This window comes from Neodiprion lecontei, chromosome 1 (assembly GCF_021901455.1).
Source record: "Neodiprion lecontei isolate iyNeoLeco1 chromosome 1, iyNeoLeco1.1, whole genome shotgun sequence".
NCBI lineage: Eukaryota > Metazoa > Arthropoda > Insecta > Hymenoptera > Diprionidae > Neodiprion > Neodiprion lecontei.
Window position 1 is genome coordinate 5,071,932 of NC_060260.1, and position 24,784 is coordinate 5,096,715.

The 24,784-nt window shown below is 40.4% G+C and overlaps 1 protein-coding gene and 1 non-coding gene across 2 annotated transcripts in view; both read right to left on the reverse strand.

Annotated features, from left to right (window-relative positions):
• The window catches only part of LOC107224303 (sestrin-3), a 126,699-nt gene that overhangs the window by 26,384 nt on the left and 75,531 nt on the right, over positions 1–24,784 (reverse strand). The window lies entirely within an intron of this gene.
• Positions 8,025–8,097, reverse strand: Trnaa-agc. Its single transcript has one exon. It is a non-coding gene; the product is annotated as a tRNA-Ala (tRNA).

The following is a 24,784-nucleotide window of genomic DNA, read 5'->3' on the forward strand; positions in this document are numbered from 1 at the left end:
ATTTCTTTATTACAGTACGTATGTTATCTCCTCCGAAACACAAAACAACAATCACGCGTCCTTGTTTCACTGAAATACATGTAACGACGACGAAAACAACGACGGTAGGCAACGCTGATTTTTAGTCCTTTACCCGGCTTCTTTTCGTTCCGCGTATCGTTTTACCGACCGTCGACACCCTCGCTCTTCGAACGCCGGTTGCTAACTGAAACAACTGAACGCCGGCTAGCAGGCGACGCCGGTTCTCGAGGCTCATCTGGACGCCGGTGGTGCGATGGAGGGGATAACCACTCTCGCCGCGGTGGAGGGGGAGGCGAGGCCAGGGCCGTGCCTACCGACCACTAACCCCCACCCCTCCCCTCGTCCTGCAATTTCACAGATTTCCTCATTTCCTTTGTACCGTTATTGTAATACCGTGTATCGGGAAATCGATTTGCGGAAGCCTGGAGTTTTTTTTTTCGATATTCACAGGCTCAATTCGTCGCGTACTTGTCCTTCAATCGTTATCAAAGAGTAAATCGCGGTCTAATTTTTCTTATTCTCTTTCTCGTTTTCCTTCATCTTCGACTGATGTATTGACAAAGAAAGTCTATCCTCGGGCAGAGAGCGCATGAGTGACGAAAGTCGTGAGATATAAATATTTCTAATTGAATGCATATGATGTATGCATATGTTGGTTTATGTGTTACGTGTACGTGACCCTGCAGGGAAGATTCTATGCCAGAATCCTTTTACTAGAGTACAGTGCATTGTTACTGCGCATGTATATATATATACATATATATGTATGTATATGATATATATTACAAGCATCATAAATCGTTTGTCATACCATACGTACGATAAATAATTAATTGTTATATAATGCTGTTGGTGTTTTTCCTTTCTTTCATTTTCTTACTACGTTACAATTATGAAATTGTTCGTACGACGACGATTCAATTACTATATCATTCGCGTATAATCAAGTATCGATGCGAAAATCTCTTTCGCGACTGTACCGGTAAATATGATAATATAGGTATATAGAAATGGGAAAAACGTTAATTAAACGATGAATTATCTTGGCGATGCAGAGAGCGAATTGTACGGAACAAAAAATTTTTAAAAACAGCGCGACGATAGAAAGAAACGGACTTTTTGTTGAATTATAGAACAGCTGACGCAACTGAAGACGAAGGAAAATCCTATATATATATATATATAGGATACGAAATACGGAAGTCCGTTGTGCTTGGAGTGTAATAAAAAATTCATACGGAACGGAAAGGAAACGTATTAGGTGAATAATCTCCCGAAAGTGGGTTTTTTATCCTACTCTCTCTCTCTCCCTCTCTCCCTCACTCGTGAAAATCAGATAAATAAAACAATCGTACGTAACGCGATATTTGTTAAATTTCCTATAACTTGCGACACTTTGCGCGCACACGCGCACACACACGCAAATGTATGCTCAGCGTTTGTAAAAATTTCTTTATTAATGACGAGACTTTGTTCGTAACGCGTATAATGACGTGTCCGATGCAGCTGCATCATGCTGTACTGTGTTAAAAATGTCGTATGTGAAATACACGCAATGCAGAGTCGATTAAACTTTGCAGAAGCAAAGTGAGAGGAAGAAATGATCGGAATTATGAATATCGAATTCTGACGTATCAACATCGTCAATCACGTATTTAAGTATAAGAATAAAATTGCACTCGATCGTTGTGCAGCGTGCACACGCCTACGTACGGCTATACAATACAGATAGACGAATGCTTTTCTTGAATCGCAGCCACCGCGTCGAATAACAACCGCGTCGTCGATTTGTCGAGAAGCGATAATCGAGATCTTTATTTTTAACACAACGTACGTAGACACGATTTATACACACGTTACACGTTGAGTGTACGTACAAGTTTTACATTTATCCGCGTATAAATATAAATAACTCTTCTCCATTTCGCATCGAATCGCGAATCAGACACGACGAACAATGGTTAATGTTTTAACGAACGTCGCTGGAGCTGCGGAGTTTTTGTTTATTTATTATTTTTGATTTTCAATTTCCTCCCCGAAAATTTTCAGCGCCCCGAGTTTTCGGCACGGCCCTGGGTCATTAAGGGGGCCCTGCGATAGAAGGAGGTCTCAGCTTCTACGACCAGCTGATACCTTAGCAACAGTCTTATTACCGGAGTTAAAAATATCGACCTCGAGTAACCCGGTGGCAGTCGGGTGACACAATGCGAGTTTAAAAGACCGGATGGATGCGGCCCGTCGGCACTTGCACCGCGAACAGCGAATTTAGGCACCTGGCTGACGATTATTAATAGCACCCTGAACGTAGGACCGAGGTAAATAGGCGCTGTAATTATAGACAAGATCCAATTTATTCTGCACTATCTACGCGCAGGTGGGTATACGTACGATATAAAATACCATCGATTATTCTCCTGTAATAATTACGTATTATTTATGCAACATTATTTAAATCGGCAAGTAAACAGATTTTAATTTTTACCTCTTATTTTCTTTTATCATACATAAACATGACTGTGTAATGAAGCTGAGGGACGAGGGTGAGAAGAAAAAAATTACACGCGCACTTACCGCGCGTTCGCTAATAATGCGGATGATAAGGCGATACTGACTGTGATAATAAAGTAATACGGCAATTTTCAACATGCTTATACGACGATTATCGTATAAATAGGTGTGTATAATAAGATCGTTATGAGAGGCGTACAATATAGGTTTAAAACTCGCTAGCCAAATATCGTCTGTGCATAACCGTTTTTACTACTATGTATACTATTGCGTGTGTGTATATATATATATATATATATATATGTACATATGTATATATACGTGCTTAAATTAAGTAAACTCACGTCATACATAATCACCGAAATATTCCACTCGACTATTCGCACGTGCCGATTATAATTTTAGATCCAATATTTACCCACACCTTTCGCACCTACCTCCCGAAATAAAACCTTCCTAGACAATAAGGTGATGTTTTTCGACTTTTGCCTACAATTATCTTCGACATCCAACTTCTCTCTACAGGTTATATTCCACATTGCATTCGTTGTTTCTTCTTCCCGCAAGTCTTCCGCACCGCGTTTCTAACTCGAATTGCAATTTTTTTTCTTTTCAACTTTTCCCATAGACTATTTTTTCGCCCGCCGTCTGTCGAGGAGCCAAGTTTCTCTTTTTCTTTTTCAATCTCTCTCTCTCTCTCTTCAATCGTCACTTTCGGTTCGACGTCCGTCATTCGTCGTCTGTCGTCAAGCGCTTGACGACGCCGTTATACGTGCCACCTACGATATTCAATGCGTATAGATATTGTACGTGATATTACAATGCCGATGGCATGAGAAAACGTATCATCTTCTTGCGTCACATTGAACATTTTTACTCGACAAATACAGGGGGCATATTTTTATATTTATCGTAGTCCTTGGGTTGCGTTCTTCCTCGCAAATACCTTAAAATTCACAACCAGACACGCGAGTATCTCTCACCGCCTGCAAGTGACACTGCCCACTGCATGTCCGCTTGCTCGATGTGTTCCTCACACGTGCGTGCATACACACAAATATCCGGCAGTAAAAGTTTTTATATCCTCGATATGGAGACAGAGTGCAAACACCTCGGCGTTCTTACATCATACGTATCGTATGAGGAAAGCCAAGACGATCGGAGTAAAACGTCCCAAAAAAAGTCTACGCGTTGGGTTTTCACTTTCTTTCTTTGACTTTTTATTATTTATTTATTTATTTATTCATTCATTTATTTATTTTTGTAATTCGGAAGCAGGTGAACGGAGAATTGACGCGAGATAAAAACATGGAAATTCGATCTCGTTGATGAGTCGTTATTCAATCAACGATCTTTCGTCACGTTCCCTTACCTCCTAAACGCAGGATATTCGGCGTCTCACGCAATGCGTTGATTTCTTTCATCTCGCATGCCCAACGCGTGTGGCGATGACGCTGGAAATCGCGCGGAGAGAAACATCCTCATTTCGGAGAAGGTTTACACTACACGAGACGTGTTTGGGACGACAACGGTTTTTATTCCAATCGAACAACTCGAGTAGGTACGACCTACAACGAGCTTCGAATCCAAGGATTTTCAAACCGAGTACAAAAATTTATCGTACAACAATTTTTCCAATTTATCGCAAAAGGAATTCCACAATATCGCGCGATGCACAATCGTAAGCAGACGGGAAAAAAACTGGGAATTAAAAAGTAGGGGGTAACGCATAAGAGAGTACGCGCCTGTGCAGACAATCTTGCAACCTGTTCAATTAAGTACCTTGTTGTACCTTACACTCGTAGATAAGGTACGACGACTACTTGCGCAACGCATTATACACTCGAAGAGAGACACTCGGCGAGTGCATGCGTGCATTCGGTGTAAGTAAAATGCGAATGGGTATATTTTTATTTTTTTTATTTCGGGAGACACGTAATATCTGAAGTTAATGAAGAAAAAAAGAAATAATTTCGGTATTGCTCTGATTTTTTCGAGAAATTTTGCTGTTTGAGAACAAAGAATTTACAAACAAGATCATGGTTACGTAAGAAACGCCCCCTGCTATACTACAGTAACATAAAAACTAGAGCAAATCTAATATAATCTTGATTTTATTTGTAAGTTCTACGTTCTGAAAGACGAAAATTCTTGGAAAAAAATCAGAGCAACGATAAAAAAAAAAATTCTTTTATTTTTTGGTCAGCTGTGTTATACAAGTGTCATATTCTTTGTACAAAATTTATATCGGTCGGTTTTGTCGCGAGGTTTGATTCATCGGAGTTGAGAAAAGTTTTCGCCTCCTCGATGTTGTTTTTTTTTTTGTTCTTTCTTACAATCATTCACGACGAAACGAACGAATTAATACGTACGTATAAATAAATGAATATAAAAATGTGACAATTTAATCCGAGAGAAATATTGTCGATAAATTCTAGGTTTTTCTTTGCTTTTTTTCTTATTTTTCTAAAACGAGGTCAACGAAGAAATATGATCCATTGCATATTGTTTATACAACAACGAAAACGTACCAATTTTGTCGTTCGTTAATTTATCGTTAAATTGAGAATTTACAACTACTGTGTATCGGTTAAAGAAATTCATGGGACTGATCGTTACGTACCGTCTTTTCGGCGAATGCTTTTCAAAAACGATATAACAACAGAGCGATATCAATTTTTCGTATTATTTTTCCAACATTTCCAAGTAGCGGCAGAAGTAGAAGTAGCACCAGATACATACCATCGCGTTGGGAATGTGATAGTCGACAAATTAAAGAATTATAGCTCTAGAGATAAAAATTATATAGTGTCGACAAATGGCTGATCTCGTGAATTATTTACTCGGTTAAAAATTTGTACGGCGATAGATACTCGTCGTGATAAATAACGATACGTAGGTTTTACGGGTTTCGGTGTAAAAAAATTTCACCGCCTGCCAAGCGATCAATTACCCAGCTAATCGTCGTTCGCTCGATTATATAAATAGTGCAACAAAAAAAAAAACACACACGAAAAGACAAAAATCCGTCGATTAAAGAGGTAAAAAAAAAAAAAATGGCTCTAAACCGAATGACGAAATTTGTGAACCGATTTCACCCCGCGGCTGCCTCCAAGTTTCCTCTCCCTTATTCGGAGGGCGAAATCATCGCGACTCGTCCGGCATGCGGTACGCGTTTTATTAATTTTCCACGCGGAATGTAGCCCGAAAGCAGGGCGAGTCCGACGAAGAGACTCGGTAATTTCGTGCGCTATTTTGTATTCCCGGCAACGTCGTGCCGCGGTGTTAGCCTAGGTTAGTATTAGAACCGGCGGGTTCAACGATCGGTAAAAGCTCTCCTCGAGCCACGCCGTGCACTCACTCTCCGTGTTATAATTCATAGGCACGCAACGTGTTGTTGATCCGCGCAATTGCCGCAATAACCTATAAAACGTCCTTTTTTCACTAAGCTAAACTAGAAATAATCGACGCATCGATCGATCGAGTCCAAAAAAAATAATCGAACACGACTCGATTGAATCGGTTAAGAATTAATCGATTAATCGGAATATTCCGTATTTGAAACCAAAATCTCGTAAATTTCAGTACGGAGTCTTGTTGGCGGAAAAGTTTTTTGATATTTTATAGTTTCATTCAAAATAGTTTTTTCAATATAGGGTGAAAATATTCATTCATCTTTCACTTGTTACATCGAATAGGTACTCGGTAAATAAGACAATGATAACAATTGATACTGTAATCGCATAAATTGATATTGTATTGCGTCGTTCGCGGGTGTTAGAAGCCAAAAATCTATTGTAAGGAAAAATAATCGATTATTTCTGGTCATTTTTAGACCTGACGACACCGCGTTATATTTGTACTTTTGACAAAAGCGCAGGGTAAATTTTTATCTGTAATTTATACCATGCGCAAGTATGCAAATTTAGTCACAATAAACTGCCGGTGATCTCAGTGTGTTTCATAGTATTAGGTATTTTTCTTTTCTTCGTTATTAGCGAAGTAAATTATGCCAGGATTCAATAATACGATGTTTTCGACGAGTGAATGCAATAATAATCACCGATTTGAACTATATACACACTATACGCGTATAATAAACTTCTATTACTTACAGCCAGGTTTCGCCGTACGAGATTGAGAAAATTTCAGGGTTTTCCACGTTGTTAATATACACGTTTTATAATGACAGAAGAAACAGAGCAGTTGAGTTATTACTATTATTCTTATTCATATTATTATTCATATATGAAAATTTATCCGGTGTCATTTTTATTAAGAAAACAGCGAAGGAGACGTGAAAAACTGAAAAATATGAGATAAATTGTAAAAATACCTAATTAACAAATCTACGCAGCGAGTTTATCTCTGTGATATCGGTTTTGCGAATTTACGTACCTCTTTGAATTCATATACGTATCTTGAAACAAAAAAATTACATCAAAAATCGTCTCCGTAGTTTAATTCAAAACATTTCCCCACAATATTTCTGTCTCGGAAATATCATCTACACTCCGAAAAATGATCTGAAAATATACGTACAGCTACATACAAGCTCTTGTTGGAAATATGAAAATACGAACGGATAACAAGTTTGTTTCAATTAGTAAACTCGGTAGGTGCCTAACATATTTATAACACGTATGACTAAGAAATAAGAAAATGAAATTCAATTCATGCAGTGCACCGTTGCATTATGCGACCGCGGGTTTCTTCGACGTTTCCGGAAGATAGTAGAAATGAAACTGCAATTTCCGGTGAAAAAATTATTGCCTAATTTCTTGCCGCGTGGTTGTACGTTACGTACGTGAATAAAACAAAAGGAAAAATATAATCGCGTTACTGTGCGGATGTGAAATACCGAGCGGTACCTATTATTATAATATAAAATGTATAACTTATTGTGTTGTGAGGAGGAAAAGGGGGGAAAAGAGGTGAGGTAAATATATCGAATAGGAAAATGCGGGCTTCTCAGGATTGAAAACGCGAATACAGTGATTTACATTTCAAATTTGTCATTTGAATTTATTTTAATTGGTTCGATAAAGCGCCAACGTCTCATGACACATGTAACACGTGTATGTTTGCATACACGTGTATAAAATTGTCGTATATATTCATAGACACATGGTATGCACGTATAGGTATAGGAAATACGTAAGCGTACCTTATAATACACTCTAGCTCTGCATTCTCCGTATAAATGTGTATAAATATACATACGACGAGAATTCTCAATGCGACTAACCCAATGACTCACGGGTCAACGTCTCTCAACGTTTACCTATACGTACAACGTACGTTATCGTGCCGCAAGCTCGGGACGGTTTTCTTTTCACCGACCTCGTAATTTCCGTTTATTATTTCTTCATTTCACTTTTGTTGTCAACTTTTTCTTATTTTTCTTAGTTGTTTTTTTTTTTTTTTGGTTTTCCTTCTTGCCAAATCTATTCTCTTCCCGTGATTAATTGAAATGAAAATGAAAAAAGTGAAATTGGAGGCGCCGGGTATCGATCCCGGTACCTCTCGCATGCTAAGCGAGCGCTCTACCATCTGAGCTACGCCCCCGGTGTTACGGGTCTTGTGAAAACTGCTCGTTTATCAATTTTCACTGCTCGGAAAAATTTTTAGAAGAAAACTCGGACTTTAACGAACCTTGGGAATAATTTTTTTACCATTGTTAGTATTAATAATACTAAAGGGTCGTTGTTACGAGGCGGTGAAAGATTCAAGAATTAACTTTACCGCTAATGAATAATTTCTGCATCGATGTGTCTAAATCGGGATTGCGATTTCGAAATATTTTATATAGGTTACGGTATAACGTTATCGAATTACGTAAGTCGCGCTCACGAGGCCGATACAATAATTTATTCATATGCGGTTATAAATACACGAGTCAGTTTCTGCACTCCAGGGTGCAGCGGCACTATGCAATAATCAAATGGTTACGCATATTATAGTTTTCTCGTCCGTCGCGTGCGGAAGCTTGTAATTTGTATGTTGTTTCGAAACTCTGATTCAGCAGTCGATAAATAGATCGTGAACAATGATTTTTCGTTGGTGTTTGTTATAAAAAAATAAATAAAAATTAATACAGCAAAAATGTATACATAAATAATTACACAAGCATGCGAATAAGTGCTGCGATTTGTGTACGATTATCGCAAAACAACAGGACGCACGTTTGTTACCTAATTGTTAACCTTTGCGCGGATGTAACGTTTTCCTGTACAATTGCTTCAAAGAGTCACAAAGTGATATGAATTATATTTACGCAAACTTGAAACGATGCGTATCGATTCTTCGGGAGCAATACGTATGCATATGTAGGTACGTGTAATGTATATGGTAAGGTATATGGGGTAAGTGAATTGTAGCTGCAGTGATTCATTGAGAGTTGCGACAAATCTGTGTCACGCCGTTTATTAGTCACCTTGCGATTAGTGGAGTAGAATCGATGAGAATGCAGGGAATAATTAGCGATTTGAAAAGAGACGACACAAGGCAGCGGAAAGAAATTTATAAACCGGTTGCTCTGATTGTACGCCTACCCAGTTATTACAAATTAATCGTTCGAAGACAATCGAGCAGCCTGCAGCCGAAAAATATGATCGTTGATAGTTCTGTTTGTCTCGCGTATATAAATAGTCGATATTTGAGCGTATAATAATTTGACTATAACGAGATATGTTGTATAGATAAGGAAGTAGGAGAGTGGAACGAGCGCGAAAGATAACTCGACACAGTTTGGAAACAGAGAATAATAAGTAAATGAATAAATAATATACTAAAACTAAGATTATAACGACAGTCGCTACGATGACGACCCAGGCGCAAAACTAAGACGCGACATAAACGAAAAATAAAGAAAGATAAAGAAAGAAAAAGGAAAACAATCCCAAAGACGTTAATTAAAAGTTTCGTCTACCCCACTGCATCGAATCGATGTATGAGGTACGCCGATCAATGATACCTGTTATAAAATCTAGCACCGGTTTCCCACGTTTTGCAAAGCGCGGGGGTATTGCAACAAAGAGAACGAAAGGGTGTGAAGGAAAATCTCGGTCGTATCGAACGAGCATCGATTGACACTATATAATTTCACAGACGCGCCTATTCGCCACTCGCACATAACGAATGTTCAGAATCACGAGGGGTTACGGTATGAAATTATACCGAGTGTCAAAAGAATTCTATATACGACTCGAAAGAGGGATAATACGACGAGAATGAATAAACGGTGGGGGTGAAAATATAGAAAGATTAAGAAATAGACGGATCAGAATATCGATTATTCAAAGAATCGAAAACTTCATTTATAAAATTCAAAAATGTAGAAAGTCGAAGCATGGAGTGGTAAAAAAAACATAGAAAGGTCAGAATATGTATAGAATGTAAAAAATGTAGAATCGTCGGAATTCGTCTCGATAGTATAAAATTGTACGCAGACTCTAGATTTTCCTGTTCTGTGTTTTATCCGTCTTTTTTTTATTATTTCGTTCATCACCTCTGCCCATGAAAAAATATTGTGCCAATAATTCGAGTATACGAGAGTCGAGACGTACGCGTGCATGTGTATGCGATAAAAAGAAAATTCAATATGAAGCAAATTTCATGCAACATTTTTCATATATTTCCCCCCCTCCTTTCCCCCTCTCCGTCAATAACAGGGGTTTGAAAGGCCCGCACGAAAATTTTTCAGGACTAGTCGACTCGAGTCGAATGATGAAGATGAGGAGGAAAAACGCAAACAATAGAGAGCCCGGGGTCGTTGCGCGTTACCGTGGCGTTTTATCGGTCGTAAAACGAGTCGGTTTCGCCGATTGAGCCGCGACGTGGTTTCTGTGTAGGTTAGGTATGGTATACCTGAGCAGGCGCATACATTTGGTCGAGAGTCTTTACAGCCCGGCGAAAATTCTGTTTAACCAAAATAGTAAATTCACGTCGTAAAAGTGTCAGTCCGACGGTGACAATGGATCCCGTTTCCCGTATAACCAGCCCCTTCTTTTTTACCCACCCTGTTACCGTTATTATTATTACCATAGTTATTAACATCATCGTCCTTGTACACGTGGAAGCGCATAGATGCGAAAGGAAAAGAAGATTTCATTCTCACAATCGGTGCGATCCGGTATTTTGCTGCTTGCGCGGATATAAGGAAAAATAAACGAATATCTAATTAGATTCTTTGGGAAGTTCATTTTCATTTTTCATAACCGAGAACATTGCGGGACGCGTTTCTTCGGTTTGTCGTAAAAAATAAAAATAAAATATTACATACATATACATATAATCAAGTACTCGATAGCAACGAAAACTGAAAATATCCCTCGGCCTGTTTCTTCAACCGATACCTATATAATAAATTTCAACCACTTTTCCCGAAATATGTCGAATGAATCCAGCCTCGAATCGTAGTTAATCCCGGAAGTATCCTGCGGACGTTTACACACTCGATCGGATTAACAACAGAAACATGTTCGTCAATTATTTCCACTGCACGGAAAAATGTCTCTATGACGATATGGTATTTGGATAGAAAAATGAAAATAAATAAATAAATAAATAGATGAATAAAAAAGATGCTTCGTCCGGATGGAGTATGAAAGTAATCCGTTCTCACATACGCGGTTGTTGAACTTTTCAACGTCGAGTTTGCAGTTGAAGATCTGGTTACATTATACAGAGTGGGACGTCAAACGGTGACATTTTTTTTTTTTTTTTTTTTCTAAATAAAAGCGAGTCCGCGGGGCAGAACGCGCGCAATAAGAGCGATGGTTACGGCATTACGACAAGTATGTTACAGAGGTGTACACGGACGGATGAGGGACAAACGGAGCGTCGACAAATGGGTCAGCAGGTCGAATATCCCGGTCGAGCATGTCTCCCGTGGAACAATGGGCATGGAAGAGGAGGAACTGGTACATGTTGCGTGTCGGGTGTACGGCTCTGCTAGACGCGACGCATAATGCAGCAAGAAAGTGTTCGACTGCACAGAAAGAGAAATGAACGCGGTGCCTGCAGGCAAACAGCTGCTCATTTTTTTCTTTTTTTCTTTTTTTTTTTTACGCGGGTTATTACGCAACAAAACCATAAAGAATGAAAATAAACGGAGAAGACGAAAGATTATGTAGGAAGCAGAAGAAGAAGAAGGAGGAGGAGGAGGAGGAGGAGGAGGAGGAAGAAGCGAGCAAAAAGAAAGAAAGAAAAAAAAAAAAATTGCACCACTTATCTCTGCATCGGCGACAGCAGCCACAAGGGAAATCTGGTTCTCCGATAAATTTATCGTTCACAAATGTTCCAACATTTCTCCGTATGCACGTGATTGAAGGTACGTAGAGATGAAAGAAGAGTTACGGGTTCAAACGAGTTTCCGGTTATTATATTTCTACCGCCAAAACAAGTATACGGGTAATCACCTGCCGAATTCGCGAGATATGAATTGACTGTAAGATGTATTTGTCGAATCTGGTTCAATCCGTACGAATTTCACCTTGCACATCTCTTTACGATTCTGAAAACTCGATACGATCAGACTCTGCGTGCGTTTTCAAAAATAAGAAAAAATAAACGTGTTTTACCATTTCACTACTGCGATTTCGTTATTTCTGCGTAAGGTGAAAAGGTGTTGGAGCGTTTTTGTTCAGAATTTCGTATAGAACGGGACTGTCAAACCGTCTTTTCCGATTGACACACGCGAACTTCGATATTTCGGGATACGTGCGTCAACGTCGAAATCGATCAGGGTAGCTCTTAAGACCAAGTCTTAGAAAGCTCGATCCAACCGGTAGGAAAGATCGAGCCACCCGTTACCGCAATGACGCATAAAAATAGTAAAATGTCCGTCGTGTCGGTGCGTGGAGGCAGAAATAGGAACCCCTACGGATGATCGCGCGGTCCTGATCTTTGAAAAGGGTGGGGCATACCTACGTACGTACAAGGTATACAGGTAAGGTACGCGAGAGAAAGGCGGGTATGAGGCATAAAGAAGCAGGTATAATATATAAAGCTAGCTGTCCGAATGACCAAATTCGCCGCATCTGACGACAACATTTAAATAAAACCTTTGTGCCGTGACCTAGATATCGCGGTGATCCTTGGTTCGTGAATCCGGTTCCGTATTGTACGCGACGAATGCCTGTAAGGAGGGTATTAGAATAAGACGAAGTAGAGGGGGAAAAAAGACGAAATGGAAATAAAAGAAATTAATGTAGGTACTTTCCCGGCAGGTTTTTCGTGCTTCCACTCTTTTGTGCGTATGCCTGTGCAGACAAGGAATTGCTGCACGTGCGCAGTTCTCAAATCGGCACAATGAACTCGAGAAAATATATCTCCACCTTTCGAGCCGATTCCCAATCTCGAATCTTCTTACCAACGAATTACACGATACGATTTATCACTTCGGTTAGATATACAAATCGGTCCGAGTGATTAAACTGCAACGGATTGTGTAAAAGCGTGTAACATGATTTCTCTGAAAAACGTTCGATTTTCTACGATTTATATACATATGTATGAATTTATTTCCGAAGACCTTGGGAGTGTAATTTCGCCAATCGTGAAATCCTTAATTACCGAATGATAAGTAGAAATGTATTGCCAGGCTTTGATGCACGGATTGTGTTACTATTTATGGATCGAAACGTCATCTATACTTTGCAAAAGTAATCCGATGCCGGAAATTTGGATGCCGCACGCCTGCATGTATCCTACGCACGGTATGTACATTCACAGGTTGTACACGAGCTTTTCTAATCGTAAAATATTTCAATTTATTCGAACGCTAAAAGCTGTGCGTAAACAATTCAATATTCATGATGAATCGTGTAGGTCACACGCGCTCACACACCGCACCCGTACACACACGTATACTACACTCCATAAGTGTGGATATAGCGTGTGCATATCGCGACAGCGAAAAAGTATAGTTTATGTAACTTTTCGCCACCGACACGTGTAAAATGAAAGAAAGAAAGAAAGAGAGAGAGAGAGAGAGAGAGAGAGAGAGAGAGAGAGAGAGAGAGAGAGAGAGAGAGAGAGAGAGAGAAAGATTGCGTATATATCACCAAAGCAATATCGGCAAATGTAGAAATGAACAGAAAACAGACGGATACTTAAAAACAAAATTGATAGATATAAAAATATAAGAAAATAAGAGCAAAATAAAAATATTCACGTACAGCAGACAGGGTAACGCTGACGACGAGATACACGGAGCACTGGCTTGCAGAGAATAAAGTCCTGTGCGCAAGACGCGCTTCAACTCGGCGATGTGCGCGTACCCTTCGGTTCAACTGGAAGAACTCCTGCAATAACCGTGCCAGAGCTTTTGTCCGAACCTCAGGTAAAACGAAATAACTGCGAGCGTGCCTTGCCAAGTGAAGGGCGGCGGGGTCGCGGTCAATGAAGAACGACCGGAGATAAGCAGGACGACCATTTCGTCCAATAGTTACGAAGAGAAGCGTGACGAGGAAGTAGTTTCGACGATTCCGGTACTCGAAGCCGCCCCAGCTCACTGGAGCTTCGTGTTCGGCACACCCGAGAAGTCGTTGAAGACGACGAAGCAATACAGGCAGTCCACGAGCGGCGATATCAAGGTCATAACCAGCCATTTGCCTTGAAGCGGAGACTTGACGGAGCGTAGAGTGACCTCGACTAGAGATGGTCCAGGTCAGTTTGCCCGCGAGAATGACCCCAAGATTTCGGACCGAATCCGAAAACGAAGCAGGAACGCCGCCGAGGAGAACTTGAGGAACTGACGCCAAGTCTAGCCAGGAGATGTACAGGCACGCTTCCGAAGATGATTGCCAGAGTTTTGGTGGCATTCGGACGGACACCGCGACTCGCAGACCAACGTAGAACAGACCGAGCATCCTCGCTAATCCTGGCAATTGCTTCGTCGAGGCTATCCGGGGGACAGTGGAGATATATCTGCAGGTAGTCCGCGTAGATCGGGTGGTCAGAGTGTCGCAGTGACGTGGAAACGTTGTTCGTGAACAGGGTGAAGAGGAGCGGACCGAGGACGGATCCTTGAGGGACTACCAGATCCAGCTGGGCCCACACAGACGACGCCACATCAGGTACGGCAACTCCTTGGGTCCTACCCTCAAGATAAGGCGACACCCACCGAAGGGGAATGCTGAGAGAGAAAGGGAGAAAGAGAGAGATGAAGGAGGAAAAGGAAGAGAGGGAAGGAGACGAAGAGGGAGAAAGGCATTGAAGGCATTATTCAAGAATGTCTCGGAGCGGTGCACCCCCTGAGGACAACTCCGGTACGCAATGAACGGTGTACTCTCCGTGACATATGTATGTGAAAAAGAAAATGAATAAACAAAATATATAATAAATTTGTACTACATATATTCTTACCGTCTATGAAGTTTAAGCTATCAAACTCATACTACTCTACCAAAATCCGAAATAGAAAATAGAGGATATGAAAAAATATGAAGTAAGATACGAGTGCTTCCGATGTAACTGTAAGAATTTCTCAGGCTGTCTAGATAAATTCGCAACTTTGACTTGATGGTATCTAGAGAAGATGACTCCCGAGTAGAGGTGAGCAAGGAGTTCCACATGTTACAAGCAGACACCAGAAACGATTTATTGAATACAGCTGTGCGATGCAAGGGAACGAGCAAATCTTTTACGTTACTTCTGGTAGCCCGATGGCGTAATGCTGACAACAATACTAATTCGTCAGAAATGTAGCTAAGACATTGAAGAAACAAAATATTAAAAAGAAATGTCCCCAACAGGTGTTTGCGTGTATCCGCTAAAGGGAGTCAGCCAAGCGTTCGCTAAAACGGGCTACTATGTTCAGATTTACGCAGATTTAGCTCGAGTTCTAAACCCGCTGTCAAATCACAATAAACTAATGAACAATAGTCAAAGCGAGGTAGAATTATTGAGTTTACCAACGAGGAACGTAAGCGACTCGGTATAACTTCTTTCTTAGAAACGCACTCTTCGCGAGATAGTTCAGACCGATTTAATGTATTGTTAATTACGACCTGCAAGTTTTTGACCTGGGTGACGCACGGAATAACGGTCACGACTGACCCAAATTAGAGGAACAATCGATGACTGGATTAATCCGAGATAACGAGCACAGCTAATTGTGAATGCCTTCGTGTTGGAAGTGTCGAGTAAGAGCATTTTCCTTACCAACCAGCCGGAGATCGTTGCAACGTCCTCGTTAACTTTCTCCACAACCTGAGGAAGCTCGTGCGGATAACAGTGCAAGTAAATCTGAAGTTCATTCATTTTGATGTGAATAGAGTCCGCAAAAAGCATTCCGTAGTAACTGTGTTCAGATAAAAGTAACCGTCTCCAAAAGGTACAAGATGCGACGTTATTCCAGCTAACCGATCCGAGGTACTTTGATGTCGTTACGTTCAAACGTTTCAGCGAAAAGTTTATATAGGATTTCCAGTGATTATTTCTGAGGCAAGCCAATTCGTTGGAATTGGTTATCCCGATATTCCCAAGTTTCCGCCACATTACCTTCTGGTTTTTGAGCCCTCTAAACTTTGACACGAAGTATTTATTTTTAGCAGCGAGGATGATAACCTTGACACGATTGCGCAACGACTCATACCTGTCTCTGACGAGCTGCGATCTGGTTATACGAACAGCTTTGTACAGAGTATCCCTCTTCCTCACAACTGTCTTAATACCGTCGTCGTCCAGCCAAGGAGCAGGAGGACGCCGAAGATAAGGAGAGAAAGAGAGAGAAAGACGTAGTGTAGGTATAATATTCCTTAGTTACATTCCTTAGTTGCGCAGCTGTAGGTTAAAGAAGAAAATTTCAAAAATAGCATGTGGTAAAATTTCCCAAAAATTTGCCGCATTGGTGGTCTTCAGCAGTGCTGCTTAGTTTGTTTGTTTCTCTTTTTTTCCCTTGGGTGTAACGAAACACCGAAAACCGTGGCGTCCCTCCCCAAACGCAAGCGTGGTGCGAATATCCTTTCGGCTTCGAAAATCAAGTTCCAAGCGTTCCATACTTTTCTTCGTCACTGCTTTTGAGAAGCGTATAATTGCAAGCGACCTGCACCGCATACATCAGACGTACGCACGTTCGAGACTTGTTTCTTACCCTGCACTCCGGACATCTTCGGGGCCATTTTCCCCCGCCAAAACACCACGCCTGCCTGCCTGCACTCTACACAAACTTCGGCCATGTGCGCGACTAGAGTCGAGGACCTTTTTGGTCTTTCGTTACTCCCAGTGGGAGGCTGCTAGGAGAGGAATAGAAACGCCTCATCGTTTCGCTCACCAGGGGTTCGAAACTCTACTCTTCTAATGCTACAAGCCAAATGCGCGAGAACTGTTTGAAACAACATTTGCAACAAAATTCCTTTCTTTGTTGCGAAAATGTCGATAAAATAACGGACATGAGTCAATTTCGAAAAATTACGCTTATTCCTAGTATTTATATAAATATGTAATAATCGAGAAGGAACATTTACGTACAATACATAATTAGTTTTATTCAACGCGAGGAATGACGAATGCAGTTTTGTTTTCTCCGAAAGATTTCGTTATCAGTCTCTCTCTCTCTCTCTCTCTCGTGATATGCTTAATTACACACGCTACTTGTAACGAGAGTTTGAGTGTCGATTATGCGCACGATACATTACGTCGGAATATCTAGCAGATACTACATTATTCGAGAATAATTTCATCGAAATAGTTAATTAACCTTGTTCGATAAGAATACTTTTCTTATCCTACCGCATGTAATACACGCTTTGTATAATTTTGACAATGACTTTCATCTAATTGTCGGACAGTTTTTCACCGCGCTTGAAAAATCGACGAGCGCGTTAAAACGCTGTCTACGCAAAGAGAGAAGGAGAAAGAGAGAGAGAAGGAGAGGCTAATCACGAATCGAAAAGTCAGTCGAGAGTGAGTAAACGATGACTTACGACCCTGCGGTAAAATTCCAGCGGGTTAAACGCGATTGGCGTGCACGATGGGAGTCGAGGATTCGTAGCATTCGCCTAACCGCAGTCCTGCGTATCACTTCCAGCGAAAAGCATTCCGCGATAGCGTTAAACGCGGTTTGCGGCACAGTCGCAACGCGGTCGCGGCCTGAAGAAATTACGCCTGACGATCTTTTCTTCCGCAAGTTCATCGCGAGACGTCCGATACCTGCCGCCGGTACGAACCTCATACTCTGCGGTATTCGCGGTTCGAGTAGACGATGACGATCGTTCGAACCAGCGAACATCCTTATCCTCGTTCCGATATTTGACTAGACGAAAAACTTGATGATAAGAATTTTGGCGTTACGAGTATCGCGTGGTTTCGTACCTACAGATCGCACGTGCCTTCGACGGTCCCTGTCTTCTTATATTATACTTTGTCTGCGTTTGCTTTACTTTCCTCGACATATTTACCCGGTATAAATATATACGCGACAACGATATGTGAGCTACGACGTGTCTACGTGCGTACAAATATATACATGCGCAGACTACACGGCGTGTAAATTTATTTCTCAAAATTCTGAACAGAGTATCGTCCGATTGAAAAGCGAATGAAAAAACAACGTGAAATTATATTTTTCCTCGATGCTTATGACACCTCTCGGCAACGTGAGATTACGAATCTTTTCTCGGGACAAAGAACGGACTCTACGTTATTACTATCATTATACCGAAGGACTTTGAGACTGATAACGCAATTGCGGAATAATTCACGTGTGTGTTTAGGTACATATATACATATATACATATAAGAATTACGTTTAACTAGCGTATATAAAGTGAGTCAACCTTCAAAGTCCACAGGTTTAATTCGGTTGGTTTGTGAAAGTTTTTCTTTTTTTTTTTTGTCCTCTTCAGGAACACGTACAACTTATAATTAGATACGAATATTTTTAAATGCTTAAAAAATGCGATAAACGTTATAAATGCATACACATATGTATATATGCATGGGATATGTAAATACCTTGCGCTTATTTTCCGAAACAAATACAGAGTAATGTATTACGTAGGTAAGTGCATACATGTTATACATTATAACGAAGTCGAGAGATTTCCAATTCGTGCAACTGTCGTTAACTTGGATAATTTTTCCCGGCAGCTGTTGGCGACACTTCGACAATTCGGTAATGAAGTGCTCGCGTCGGCAAAAAGTCTCGTATCAAGAAGTCAATTATGTGTGTTATGCGTACATTATTACCTGGGCGGTTGTTTTATGGGCGATACCGAAACGATAATGGGCGGTAATACCAGAACAGTCAGTCACTGTGTCAATAATGTGCGTATCGACGCGGGATAAATTAAGCGACATTACGCGCATGTGCTCGTAATACGTACACGTATACGCGAAAACACATTTATTATATATCTGCACGTAATGCAACGCTACAGGATTTCCGAATTTTTTGATAGTGAAACTTAAAGTAAAGAAATGAAACATCGAGGAAACATCAAAGTTCCGAAGGTGCGAAAATGAGAAAATTTCAATATCCGAAGCGTCGAAATTTTAAGTGATCAGATTTTCAGTTTCGTGAATTTCTGACGCAATGAAATTTCACCACTTTGATCATTCTTCGTTTCGGATTTCCGATATTTTTACTTTCGGAATCCTCGCAATTAAAATTCGATACCCCAACCCCGCCCCGTGTCGGTTGTGAGAAAATACTTAGCTTACATTGGACAGATGTACGAATGTTTTGTAAGTAACGTGCTGCACAGATGTATAATGCATATAGGCGATACGCGAAATTGACATCGATTTGGCGCCTAGTTACATTCATCGCGAATTCTATTTTCACGCGGATCGAAACTGTTACAAGGTTTTCGCCCTAATTTTCTATGCGCGAGCTGCGAAATGGAAATCGTTGATGAAAATTGAACGAATAAGATAAGAAAGGGAAAACAAGACCGTGCCCGTATTGACTGATTGTAAGTTGAAAGTAGAGGCGACTGGTATGCGTGTTTCGTGTAAGGCGGCTGAAGAATGTTGAATAATTATTCATTGATCCGAGTTGCGGTTTAAGGTCTGCCAATAAATTAACATCAATTTCCCTAATCAATTCTGCGTGAAAAAGGCAAACACCAATTTCACGTGGCGGGTGAAAATAAACAATATCGACGATGATCGCTACATGAACAATGACGGGAGTTCAACAACATATGAATAAATATCAATGAATATGAAATTGTCAAGCCGAATTCGTGAACTGGGAATTTCGATCAAAGATTTCATCTTTACGTAGGTATTTCATTTATACGACGCACCTGTTCTCTATCCCTATCATCGCGAACGAACTTCTTGATTAAAAATCTTGCGAGCACACGGTGGCGTATGAAGGTAAAACAGACGTAAGGAACAGTCTTTCGTTAAGTCGGACCGCGTTAAATGAGGAGGGAATAAAAAGTGATTCAAAAAACAGTGGGAACTTGCATAAGTATACAGTAGAAAACATCGTAGGTGTAATAATATTACCTTATTCTGCAGTATTGTTAATGTACGGAAGTTTACCAGACTATTCCGCCTTCTAATTTTGGGAAGTAATGAGCGACGCTCGATGTATTTTTATACATAACCATAAAAAGCGTTATAATCGTCATCCTTACCTGAAACAAAGAAGAAAAAAAAATTCATAAACGTTACAATTAATGCCGTCGTAATAAACCCGGGGTTTACCTTTATTCTTTTGTTTTTCAACACAATTATACATTATACTGCGGTTCGAAAATTTCTTTCGGAATTATTTGAGATTGCGCGAAATTTGTTTAAGCGATACGAAATAGCAGCAGCAGCAGCAGCGATGCGAGAGCGATCAATGAACGTTGAATAAAAATTATTATACAGTTTCGCAATAACCTTCGGCGCGAATTACGTAAATTGACCGCTACATACATAACTTGTTTACCGCGAGTTTCTGATCTTTAAAATAGTGCAAAGCCCTGCTATAAATACAAGTGAAATAACACGGTACACGATCACACATAAAATACTTGTACATCCATCTACGTAAACGCGTGTAATACGATGACTGAATTCTCCGCATTTATCATGCAAAGTTTGATGATTTGTAAATGATTATAATAACGGAAAGGGACGCGCGACGCTGTTGCAACAAGACGATTATTATTAAGTTGTAAAATCTTGGCTCTCAAGGAAACAGGTTCTTTCTTTTTCAATTTTTCTTTTTTTATCAAACATTTTTACAACATCCGATTTTTTAACGTCTCTTTTATCGGTTGTTAAATCTCAGTTCGCACAAAGATTTCTTCTTCCTCGTTCGTTGTGTATTTATTTTTTTGCTTCCCCTATAAATATAAAAATAATCCATTAGAAGAACCGTGAATGCTATCCGAGTCACGGCGACTGTTCGTTAAGAGCGTACGATATAAAGTCGAAATAAAAATCTAAAAGAGACGAGATAGTCACGAGTCGGCTGGCCTCTGATCGATTAGCGTGCAGAGATAAGCATCCTTACAGCGTTAAGTGAAAACGTTTTCGACCAGAGATTACAAAGGGAGGAAGCTTGAGAGAGGAAAAAAAGAAACAACAAAAAAAAAAAAAATACAAAAACGGGAGTATAATTAATCGTATGTAAACAAGTGTGGGGGGGGGGGGGGGGCAACTTTTTTTGTTACACGTTCAGATTCCTATAATAATTGCAAACAACCGACGTCCCTGAACCAAGCTTATCGTCGTTACATCTCTCAAGTCGCGGATAAACTCCGCGATCTTCGCTCACTTGTTTCAATTATATTCCTGATACGCGGACATGTGATTTGTTTAAATTTTTTTCCCCATCCAATTTATTTCTGTTATTTTCTACGATACGAAAACATGCGATATGAATTTCTCGTGACATTGTGCAGCCGAGAGATTTGAGCCAATCGCTGCGATATGCAGAGGAGTATAATATCGCCGATCGCGTTTGTGTACATCGTAAACACGCGCGCATAGGTCCCTGCACGTGGAGAAACAAGAATTTTGTATAAATTATCTGCGTGACCTCTTTCAACGTGCGATTCTGTCCAACGCTGACTCTCCGCAATGGCGGGTACAACAACCGCGATTATTATTGATAAAAGGCTCGGCGGTGTTACAAATTGCCTTGACGATGGACGTTTCTTTTTTCTTTTTTTTTTTTTTTTTTTTTGTTTTTGCAGCTTCGTATTGCAGCAGAAGCTGTTGACGGTTTTTAAAAAATATACATGATATTATATAGATACCGGCATTCCGCATCACATTTACGGTCGTTCCGTGCCAGCCGGCTAAACTGAGAGAAATTTTTTTAGTTCCGGTTACCGCTCAGTCCTTAACTATTTTCGTTTTTCACCACAATCGAAAAATATAGTTCTAGGTAGAAAATGAAAATTAATTTTCTAGCCGTTACCGGAATGTCTGGTATCCGTTACTGTTCTTTCTCATCACGATCACACTTGCTATATTTTCTTGCAACTGTTGGGAAAATTTAACGCTCGTGCAACGATAAATTGACGTTAAAGCCTTGTTTAACTAAAAAAGTAGAGTAAACCTCACAAACTGATTTTGCGTTGCAATAACCAGAAAAGAATCGACGACAGCGCAAAACGGTTAGGCGTACCTCGTTTTTCGTAATTCCAACCATATTCAAACAGTTTTTTTAACGATACCTGATTTACTGAACTTTTCTAGTTAGTGTAACAAGTGAAATTTTTCTCAGTGTACAGTGTGCATGAAATAACGCGTGGCCGGTTGTTTAATCTTGTATCATCTTTTTCTTTTTCACGTCGGCGTTCGTAGGTTCGTTGCAGGCGCAAACAGCGTATCGAAATTCACTGTTTTTTACCCCGACCGTATATTATCGAATTTCGACACGAACCCGCGAATATCTGCAGGCGTTGCCTCCTATCCGCACGAACGTCGGATCGTTAAATTATTTGTTTTCCTTCTTTTACGGGTCGGCCGTTCGCGTCGAAGGTACGAAAGTTGAACGACCATTCGTTGCGTATTTGCGTATCGGGCGCATTCTCGTTACCGATTCGCATCCCGAACGAATATCACAAACGTACGATGCGCGGCTCGATGTCGGTGATTAAAAAAATGCCTCACCCGCGGCGAGCCGCGACAAACTTCGCGGGTAATGCGGATTTCATCTCGATTCGTTCCCCGAGAGAGACGCGCCTTGGCACCAGGCGGTCTGCCGTCTTTCGCTCGAATTACGTCAGAGTCGGCGAGAGGTTCGCCAAGTCGATTAGCGAGTAGCAACGGTTTGTTCGCTGCATGCCGCGGCCGCCGCGAGCTAAGCCGCATGGTCTCAGAGATCGAGTGCAGGTACGTAAGAAATCGGGAATGAAAATCAAACAAGGCGGTGAGCAAAAGCAATCGATTATTTTTCTTAAAAATCGGTTGCAGTTTTTTTTTTTTTTTTTACCGAACACGAACGACCCGATACAATATCAATTTGTGTGATTAAATTATCAATTCTTGTCATCGTCTTACTCACTTACGTGTACTCTGAGATTTTCTTTATTTCCGGTTACCGCTCAGTCCTGGAGTATTTTCATTTTTTACCACAATCGAAAAATATGGTTTCAGGGACAAAATGAAAATTTGTTTTCTAGCTGTTACCGGAAAGTCTGGTATCCGTTTGTTTGAACCGAATGTATAATTAACAAGCCGTACAATTTGGTTTATGGAATTTTCTGCCAAAAAAATTTTGCGGCCACCATGTCACGTATAATTCAACTCGAAAGTAGTAAGCTTGTGCATGGATGCAGGCCGGGATATCTTCGACTCGGCAAAAACCGACCGAAACCGCAAACCGGACGCCGAAAATAAAAATAATAACAACAACAACAACAACAGCAACAACAATAATAATAACGATAATTTTATCTCCTCGAGCCGGCGAAATGACATTTTATACACCCGCGACTCGCTCGTTCAACGATGCAAATCTGACAACCTGACACAACCGGCAACAATTTGCAAGCTGCGGTTTGACCCTGAAATTGGCGAGGCAAAACGGCGTGTTGCCGACCGGATATTCGATATACGCGATTCATTTCCGGGACAACGCGATGATCGTCGAGCGGCGTAACGTATCACGCCAAAATTACGATAACACCGCTGATAATCATCTCACATTGTAAACAATTGTTATTTTCCAAAGAATTTATTTATCATCATGAAATATTGATAAATCGTTCAACGATGCGTCGTATTGGAACTTGATCTCCAAAAATGTCGATCGATATCTTGACTCGACTTTTATTTCGTTTTGCTTGTTTTTTTTTTTTTTTTTTTTGTTTTTTTTTGTTTTTGTCCCACTTAAAACAATCTTGCGTCTTGTGGGCGCGTGATCGAGCAAGAAACTCGATCCCCCCTCCTCTCACTCTCTCTCTCTCTCTCTTTCGGTCTATTCCGTAGGATAGACAAACGAAAGGTAATCTGGTTCCCCGGTTCGCGGTAGCCGTCAGCATATAAAGTATCGTTATAATACGAGTCAAGATAAGGAAGAAGAAAATATTGTGATAAATTGAACTGTTTATTGTACAGCGATGCAGGGGTTAGCTGTAATTGGATGTAAGAATTTCCCCTGCATGGTTTACGAGTAATAAACCGTATTCAGATTGGAAACGGGAAATCTTAGGTCCCTATGTTTTCCTACTATACGTGATTAGCATCGATTCGAGATTCAGTTTCGTATTGTCGACAGAAAACAACGTCCGACAATTTGTGTAGAAATTCGCGACGAGATATTCTTTCAGATATAGAATGCAGCATGACGTTATACCTATAATAGTAAAAAGGTTTGGATCGGAGAAAAGAAGAGCTGCCGCGTAGATATTCTTTTATTCTTCTTTGCCGTAAAAGGAAAGTAAAAGCGAATTTCTTCGATTAGGATTGGCAGAAAAAAAAAAAAAACAGGCAATATTCAGAATTCATTAACGATGCGACAGTGTTCCGTACAATTATCAGGGTCGTTTTATATTATACAAATGTTGTTACACAACAAATATAATATCCGGGAGGAGGCAAACAATGACGGAGTGGAAAGTGACTAGGAATAGTCTACACCAGTGACTAATTGACGGTTCGTTACACGGTATCGAAAACAAGACAAGATGATAAGAGTAGGCATATTCTGATACAAGATCAAGTTTCCTATATACTTATACGTTATATCCAACCAACGAATACTCCGAGTCTATAACCGATGAAACGAACCGTGAAGAAGTGGGGGAAAAAAAAAAAAAAAAAGAAACAAGTATGCGAAACGCGA